Here is a 9,159-nt window from a genome sequence, read left to right on the forward strand (position 1 = left end):
CTGAGCCGAAGACAGTGGCTTAACCCACTGAGCCACCCAGGCGTCCCTCCATTCAATTTCTTAACTGAGTCTCAAATGCATCCTGAGTTCTAACCTAAACCTAAGTTCTACTTCTTACACGTTGTTATATGACCAAATTCTTTCAGTTCAGTATTTTGTAACATTTCAATATTAATCAATTGATGCTTTGTGTATTTCTATGAAAATAATTGGAACACTGTATATTTATTGTTATATTTATAGATTTAAAATCAAAGTTTCATCAGTTGAAGTTTTTGGAAATTTCAGATATAATGATTAACCTAAAATGATACTGCCTCAAATCCCTCTGATATCAAGGCCCAACACCTGATTATAGCCAAACCTGTGGTGGATAGTTCCATGGGAAATTGCAGTTACTTAACACTGATAGCATCTCATGTTCTCTCTCTCATTTTAGAATGTCTCCAACACAACCCAAAAGTGTAGGAGGAGGGTTAATGTCCTCTGAGGACAGCTCTCAGTGAAGTGGAAATAAGAACCATAGATAAAATTGTCAGTTTTCAGGTCTTCATGAGGACAACTTAAAGAAGTTTCTCAGGACCTTTCAGTAAAAGCAAGCCTTCATTTTCTATCCACAACAATTATATCAACAATGTACCTCTTTGACAAAGTTGCTTCTTTACTGTATCACTTTCCCATTCTTTTCTACCTTGGATAATCTCCCAGATAAACTAACAGTACTCAAATCCTTTGTCCTACTCTTTGCTCTCAGGATAAATGGAGCCAGAAGACTTAGATTAATATCAAGTTCTGAATGGGATCTTAGAGCTATTTCTGTCCAGATTTTCATAAACATAGGGACCTTTGCATTATCAGGCTATAAATAAGTTCTAAATGGAGGGGGCAAAAGCAAAAAGTAGAAATTTTTATGTTTGATTTTTAATCATGATTAATTGACTTTATTGATTATTAAAAATACTAACATTATAAAAGTGTGGATCTTTGTAAAACAATGTCATAATGTAAGAAATAAGGTGCATAGTCCTTTGGAGAATATTAAACCAAGTGTTCAGGTGCCATCTAATTTCTTGTTTAATCTAGAACTTTGGTGTGCATTATCTTGAGGAATAGGATTTTGAAGTCCAGACAAACTAACAGAAAACTGACCCAAATGTGTGTGTTTATATTTCTGCTTTTGTTGTAAAAATCAAAGTGTGATTGCTGTTTTAAAATGGTAAAACTAATAATTTTCATGGAGTCTATTATAAATTTTCTAATTGTATGGGAAGAATCCAATAAAAATAGAATTAATTGATTTGCAAATCCTCAAAGTGCTACAGGATCAGGTAGTGGTATGTTCTGATTCAACAGCATCATAATGCAGCATTTTATATGTGTGGCTAAAGGATATTTTCATGAATGTTTGCTAGGTAGTCAGCCAATACAGAGAAATATTAGGTAGGGTAATTACTCACAGTTGTGTTTAATAAAATGAGAGAAAACTATCAAATGACACTACTAATAATAATCCTATAGCAGGCTAAATAATTCAATGATAATTACAAGTATTAATCTAGCTTTCTTCCCTGATTTAGACTCTTCTCTCCTTTATCATAATGGGAGTAGCAGATTGTCTGCAATGAATTGTGAAAACCCAGCAGTGACTTTGGCAGTGAAGGCCTCCCATCAATTTTGGTAGGTTAAAATGATTCTGGTTGGTCTTTAGCAAATGTGTCAATTTTTTTTTCTGTGTGTGTCATAAAAGAAAGAAGCAATAGTAAATTCTTGCTGTTATTCCATGAAGCCAATAAAATCATACTGCCAACAAGAGACTGTTGACACCGTAAGTGTAGTTAACTGTCTTGAAATACTAGGCCTCGAATTAAAATTCCAATATTTCACATAACCTCTTATTTTTTAAAGAAATAAAACAAAACAAAACAAAACAACTGTACTGCTTACATTTAGGGCCCTGCTGTTGTGTAACGATTTTTGAACATGTCTACTGTAAGTGTATATATATATATTTTTTCTGTGCAATAAATTCATTTAGAGATAAATTTGGATTGCAAATTATTTTGGGGGAGGCATGGTATTTGTGGCTAGTCTTATGAGTATAAAGGACTAAAAGAAAGAAGAAAAACATTTTTTATTACAGCCTATTTACATCTGTCCAAAGTACTTATTTACTCTAATACTGACTAATGTATAATACTGTACACAAAGAAAGAAGTTAAATGAGTTATAATTCAGTCGAAGTATAGCTGGCCATTTTAAAACTTACCACTGAATCTTTCTGGTATGAAATATGATATCTGGCAATCTGGTCCAGTTCATTACATCAGGTCATTTGTATGTTCTTATTACCATTTTGATAGCATAGCACATTTTATAACCCAGACATTATACAATGGAACTATGATGCATGTATTTTCAAAAGTATAGACATACATGAAGCTATGAGGTCAAAAGAGATGAATGTCCTTAGTACCATATAGACTCAACAAATAAAAGTGTCCAAGGCTCTGAGTGAGAGTTATGAATATTGTGTAAGATTAGGCCAACATGTGGTTTTGATATAAATAATCTGTTCTTAAATTAGAATTACAATCGTTGAGTACAGTGTTGAAAATGGCAGATAGATTTTAGCTATCGTTGCTCACTAGGGAAAATGGAAAAATGTTTAGTTTGGTCAGATTTTCACTTAACTTCTGAAAAATCTTACGTTTGCGAGAACCCTTCTGAAATAAGAATCCTTGAAGACATAACCCCTTTGGCACAAGTTTTCAAGAAACTTGTTTGATGTTGTAGACAATTATATGGCACATGTACTGTTCTAGATGTTTCATGCCAATAATATGTAAGCCATACCAAGGCTACATATACATATAGAGATGTTCCTCAGCTTACAAGGGGGCTATGTACAGAGAAACACATAAAAAATTGAAAATGCATTTAATACCCCTAAACTATCAAATATCATAGCTTACCTTAAGCTTATTTAAACATACTCAGAACACTTACATTTGCCTGCATTTGGGCAAAATCATCTTAAGCAAAGCCTATTTTATAACAAAGTATCAAATATCACATGCAATTTATTAAATATTACACTGAAAAAAAGAAGAATGGTTATATATAGAATGGTTGTAAGAATATCAGGTGTTCACCCCTGTAATCATCTAACTGACTGGGAGCTGTGGCTCACTGCCCCTGCCCAGCATCACAAGACGGCACCATACCACATGTCACTGGCCCTTTTTATAAAGACCCAAATTCAAATTTTAAAGTACAGTTTCTACTGAATCACTTTCACTTTCACATCATTGCCAAATATATCATAAGTTGAGTCATTGTAAATCAGGAGCCATCTGATTTAAAAGTTAAATCACAGTCACCCGTATACACTCAAAAAAAGGCCTTCATGTAGGGCCATCTATGTATCTCTAAACAACATAGCATGACATATCAACGGTAAAAAATGGATGTGAAGGGGACAATTGCTTTGTGTCAGTACTCTGAGCAGTAACATACATGGCCTTACTCACCTAGCAGAACTCCAGAGCTAGCTGATGGCAAGGAATTTTGCAAATGTTTGCTGAACAGCTTAAGCACTATTATTTTAAAATTAGTGTGCATATCTGTTTTCTGAAGATATGTTAATTTATTTTATTGAGTTATTACAAAACCAAATAATTTCCTCTTATTTAAGTGGCAGGTAAATAGAACTCTTTTTAATTTAAATCAAATGGCTTTTTAGGGAAAATATACTAAAAATTCTGAAACTTGTATTGCTTATGAATCTTTTATTGGAATCCTTATCAAGTTGTATTTTTCAAGTTTTTCCTAAATAATCTTCAATGAATTGAAAATATTTTTTGGATTTTATTCAAGGCTATTAACACACAATTTCACTTTGTTAAATATAGTGCTAAACGTTCAACCAAAACGTTGTGTCTTTTTTTTTCCAACACCACATCCTCCATCTACTGACTGGATTCTCTCCCCAACTAGCACATATATACCATTGTCTATCTTTAGGATAAGTAAGGGTCATCTTTTGTCTTTATTCTATTCCTCGCATGCTTCTGAACTTGTTGAATTTGAATATAGTCACACCATAAGCATCACATATTTGATTCCCCTTTCAATAGTAAACAGTGCACAACCAGAGCATACCTTCAAAGCTATCAATAGACTTACTCTGATATATTATTTTTGTATTTTTGTAAATTAAAATAATTAAATTATAGAACAAGAGTTTCATGTGGTAGGTGTTGTAAGTTTTACCCAAACTGACTTTTGTCAAACTCGTTTTTGTCATCATATATGTCAAATAGTTTTCTCAGGTTTATTTTTAGAATATCCTTGTATAATGAATATTTACACTGATATCTAGTATTGTCCCCTTCCCATTCAGTCTTTTAAGGAATTTATCATCATTTCTTTGTTTTTGGTTCATATCTTAAATAGTTCCATATTACACTTGCATAATTTCTCCAGAGCTGACTTTGAAGGAGGCATTCAGTTCCAGCTAGTTCCATATTTTGGTAAGAACTATAATTCTATATATAAAAAAAAAACATATTTTAGTGTGCCTGGGTGGCTCAGTGGGTTAAAATCTCTGCCTTCGGCTCAGGTTATGAATCCAGGTTCCTGGGATTGAGTCCCACAGTGGGCTCTCTTCTCAGCAGGGAGCCTGCTTCCATTCCTCTCTCTCTGCCTGCCTCTCTGCCTTCCTGTGATCTCTGTCAAGTAAATAAATAAAATTTTTTAAAAAAACATATTTTATATCAGTTATTCATGTTTATTAACTAAGACATCACAATACAAATAATACAAACAGTTGCTCTTTATTAATACCTTCAACCAAGATCAAAAAAATATGTCATATTTTCTCCAAAAATTTTATATCATCTGATAGGTCAGATATATATAAAATTACATTTAACGTTTTAAAAATATTAGCAAATATTTTCATTTAAATGCAAATTTCAAAGAAAATCTACTTTTCCAAACACGACTTTTTATGCTATTTTTTTTTAATTTTGTCGACAACTGATGAATTGTTTAGCGAGACTATAAATGTTAGATCGAAAAATATGATTAATAGATGTAGGTTCAAAATATTATGTTCCATTAAAAATGATTTAGTCTTTGATGAACATCTGTTTGGTAATATGTTGTATCCAGATATAGTAAATTAATGACATATATAAAATTATAGGGAAATGACACCTTCCGTTCCATTATTAGTAGAGCTTTTAAAATGCTATTTGTCACACCCTGTCATCTTGTCATTATGTAGCATTATGTAGCAATTAAAAAATGTATACTCTTCACTATGAAGTCATTAGAAATCTAAAATATGACTTTCTATGGATTGTGTTTCCATATTCCTTTATTGCCAGTTTGAACAAATCCACATGCTTTGATTCAAAGGTAATAAATTCCTCTTATTTGGAAAAATGATGTTTATTTTTGTTCTCTCACCCTTAGCAGGTGGTTTCATTTTAGCACACTTCAGAGTTATAATTTCATGTTTATTAAAAACATTTATTATGATCTACATAGATGAATGAAACTTTTATTTTATTAAATTATTTGCCAAAAAATCTGTTATTTTAAAAAATGTATTTCTTTTGAAGGGTTATTTTAGAGCATTCAGAGATGATCGAGGAGTGTGGTATTATGCAATTTTTAAGTGGGTTCGAAATGGTTATTCATATGATTGTTTCTTTAAGGCTTTTGTCTTATTTTGGATTTTTTTTGTCTTATTTTCTCTTATTTTGTCCATTATATGCTATAAAATATTTTGAAAGTAAATTTAAGGTATGTTTTACATAGTTTATTTTTTGGAAAATTATATTGAAATGACTTATGAAATTCATTTTAATCTCAACACTAATTTATTCTGAAATATACCAAGTGTCTACTGTCTATTATATGGCAGATATTACTTCAGACTACACTGGTAAATGAAATACTTGGTTTTGTAGAACTTTTATTTTAATGGGTGAGACAATTAAAAGCTATAAACCTTAATAAAAATTGCATAGTGCATTCAAAAATGATGAGTACAATGGGGAAAAATAAAAATTAAATCAGGGTGAGAAAAATCAAGGTTGCTAGGCAGGGGATGGGGAGTTAAAAATTTTAATAGGAAGATCAGGGTAGTTACAATGAAGCTGACAATTGAACAAAGGTATGGAAAGGTGATGAATTTGCCCAGAACTATCAGCAATAAGGTCACTCCAGACAAAGGAATTGGCTATCTTGAAGGCCATAAGGTTGGATCGTGCCTGGTATATCTGAGGAATAGCAAGGAGGCCACTGTGAGGGACTGAAGAGTAGCAGGGAAAGAGGTCACAGAGGTTAAATGAGTGGCTAGATCATGTAAAAGCTTAGAAGTCATTGTAAAACTCTGGCTTTTATATTTGGAAACTTACTGTGTGATAGAATTTCTGCTAATAACTGAGAGTTCAAATGTCCATAACATTTCAAGGATTCTTATTCTAGTAAGACAGAATACAGAAAAAGAGTTCATATTTTCACATGGTGTAACAAATGCTCGGAGATCCAAGTGTAGGAAGCTATGGGAGCACAGAAGAAGGCACTAAAATCACACCAATATATTTGATGACTGTGACTATATATAAATTTGTATTTTCTAGATTTTTTATAGTCATGGAATCACACAGTATATACTATTCATTGCCTGGCTTTTCTTTTCTCAGCACCATTACTTTGAGAATCTCCAATTGTAAATAGTTCATTTTGATGTTGAATAGTAATCTCTTTAATGAATAGATCATCATTTGTCTTTGCTCTATTGATGGACATTGATGAACATTTCCACTGTTTTCAATTCTTAAAAATAAAGCTGCTATGAAATTCATATACAAGTCCTTGTACGAACATAGGGTTTGTTTCTCTTGGTTAAATGCCTAGAAGTAAAATGGCTATTCGTGGAACTGCAACATATTTTGCATTTTAAAAAATTTCCAAACTATTTTCCAAAGTGGTGGTATCATGATATATGCCATCAACAGTTTAGATTTTTTGTTGCTTCTCAATCTGGCTCAGACGAAGTACAATTAGCCTTTATAATTTTAGCCATTCTAATAGATATGTAAGCATGTCTCATTATGATTTTAATTTGTATTTCTTTAATATCTAAATGTTGAGAAATTTGTCATGTGCTTATAAGCCATCCATATCTTTTGGTGACATGTCTCTTCAATAATTTTCTTCACATGTAAAATTGGTTACTCTGTTTGGTTATTAGTAAGGTTTTTTATTTTTATTCATTTTTTAATAATCAGAGTTGATGTCCATTATCAGATATATAATTTGCAAATCCCTTCTCCATCTTTACGGTTTCTCAATGGAGCTTTGATAGCTGTGTCTTTCAAGAAATATGCTACTTCTTTCCTGGTACACGGAGGTATGACTAGAACATTATCAATGTTGACCTTTGCAAAGAAAATCATGGCTTAAGATATATGTAGTCTGCGGTTGTTGGGAGTGTTCTGTAATATCAAGCATATTAGTTAGTTGATAATTTTGTTCAAGTCTTACATATCTTACCAATTTGATGACCATTTGTCTATATAATCTTAAAATAAAAGTGTTGCAATTTTTTCCATTTCTCTTCTAAGGTAGAATTTATGATTTTTGTTCTTAGTTTTTCCCTATATATCCCCAAGTCTGTTATTAAGTATTAAAAGTCAAGATTTATTATACTCCCTGATGAATTCATCCTTTTACGCTTCTGTAATTTTGACTTGATCTTTATGTCTGATAATGAAATATTCTTTAAAATCACTTTTCATTATCTTGATATAACCACCAAAGTTATAGTGTGATTAGTGTTAATATAGCATATTTATTCTTTTACTTTATAAAGCACTTCTATATTTAATCCTGAAAAAAAAAAAACAGCGTTTTAGCTCTGGAAGCATCTTTCTAAATTATCTTTTCTTTTTTTTTTTAATGAATCAGTAGGAATTTTTGTTAGTGGACCTAAACTGAAAGTAGGTTTAGAAATTTATTTATTTATTTAGTAAAAGATTTTATTTCTTTTATTGACAGCGAGAGAGAGAGAGAGAGAGAGAGGAAGTGCACAAGTGGTGGTAATCACGTGCAAAGGGAGAGCAAGAAGCAAGTTTCTTGGTGTGCAAGTAGTCCCATGCAGGGCTGGATCCCTGTACACTGGAATCATGACCTCAGCCAAATGCAAACATCTGCCTAAACAACTGAGTCATCCAGGCACCCTAGAAAATTAAAAAAAAAAAAAAGACCTTTTAAAAACATTTTGTTTGTTTCTTTTATTAAAATATTTTATTTATTTGACAGACAGAGAGACAGGAAGAGGAACTATAAGCAGGGCAGAGGGAAAAGGAGAAGCAGGTTTCCCACTGAGCAGAGAGCCTGATGTGGGGCTCCATCCCAGGACCCGGGGATTATGAACTGAAAGGAAGGGACACTTATGGAGGAAGCCACCCAGACACCTCTTTTCTTTGTTTTTAATATATGGCAGCTGATGCTTCCCAGCCACGAGGAGCATATTACCCATTGATTAAATCTTTAATAACAACCTATTTAAAGAGGTGTGTAAATATATACTTACTCAGATTTATACACTTTGTGTTTTCTTCATAGTTTGGGGCTGGACCCCATGGTCACAACACTGCTTCCACTCTTTGCCTTCCCATATTTTGATACCAGGTATTTGGTTAGCAAAGCAAATTAATATCAAAATTAATAAGCCCTTGGCACCATATCTCTGGAGCATGGGTTGCTCTTAGCCAAGGCCCAGAGCAGTTGACCTCCCCTCGCTAGTGCTATAGCCCCAAGGACTAGGTCCCTGCCACCAGAACACAGTCTTAAATGTTATGCTAAGCAGACAAAACCAAAACAGGAAAGCTCCCACACCTTTCACTGGCATGCCTCATCTCCCACTCCCTCGACGTCCAGTCAGTACCAGATGCCAGGGAGTGGTCTTGGTCCAACATATGGGAGGGAAGGAAGCAGCCACGAGCAAGTACCTGCCTCTCTGTGCCTTTCTTTCATGAGCAGGTTGTAAGGAGGAGGAAGAGGAAGGGGAAGAGAGGTGAACTTCAAGGGGTGAAGGCCTCAGGTAGGCAGCTGGCTCCTGCCAGTAGGAAAGGGACA

Source organism: Mustela lutreola, chromosome 1, assembly GCF_030435805.1.
Source record: "Mustela lutreola isolate mMusLut2 chromosome 1, mMusLut2.pri, whole genome shotgun sequence".
NCBI classification, from domain to species: Eukaryota; Metazoa; Chordata; class Mammalia; order Carnivora; family Mustelidae; genus Mustela; species Mustela lutreola.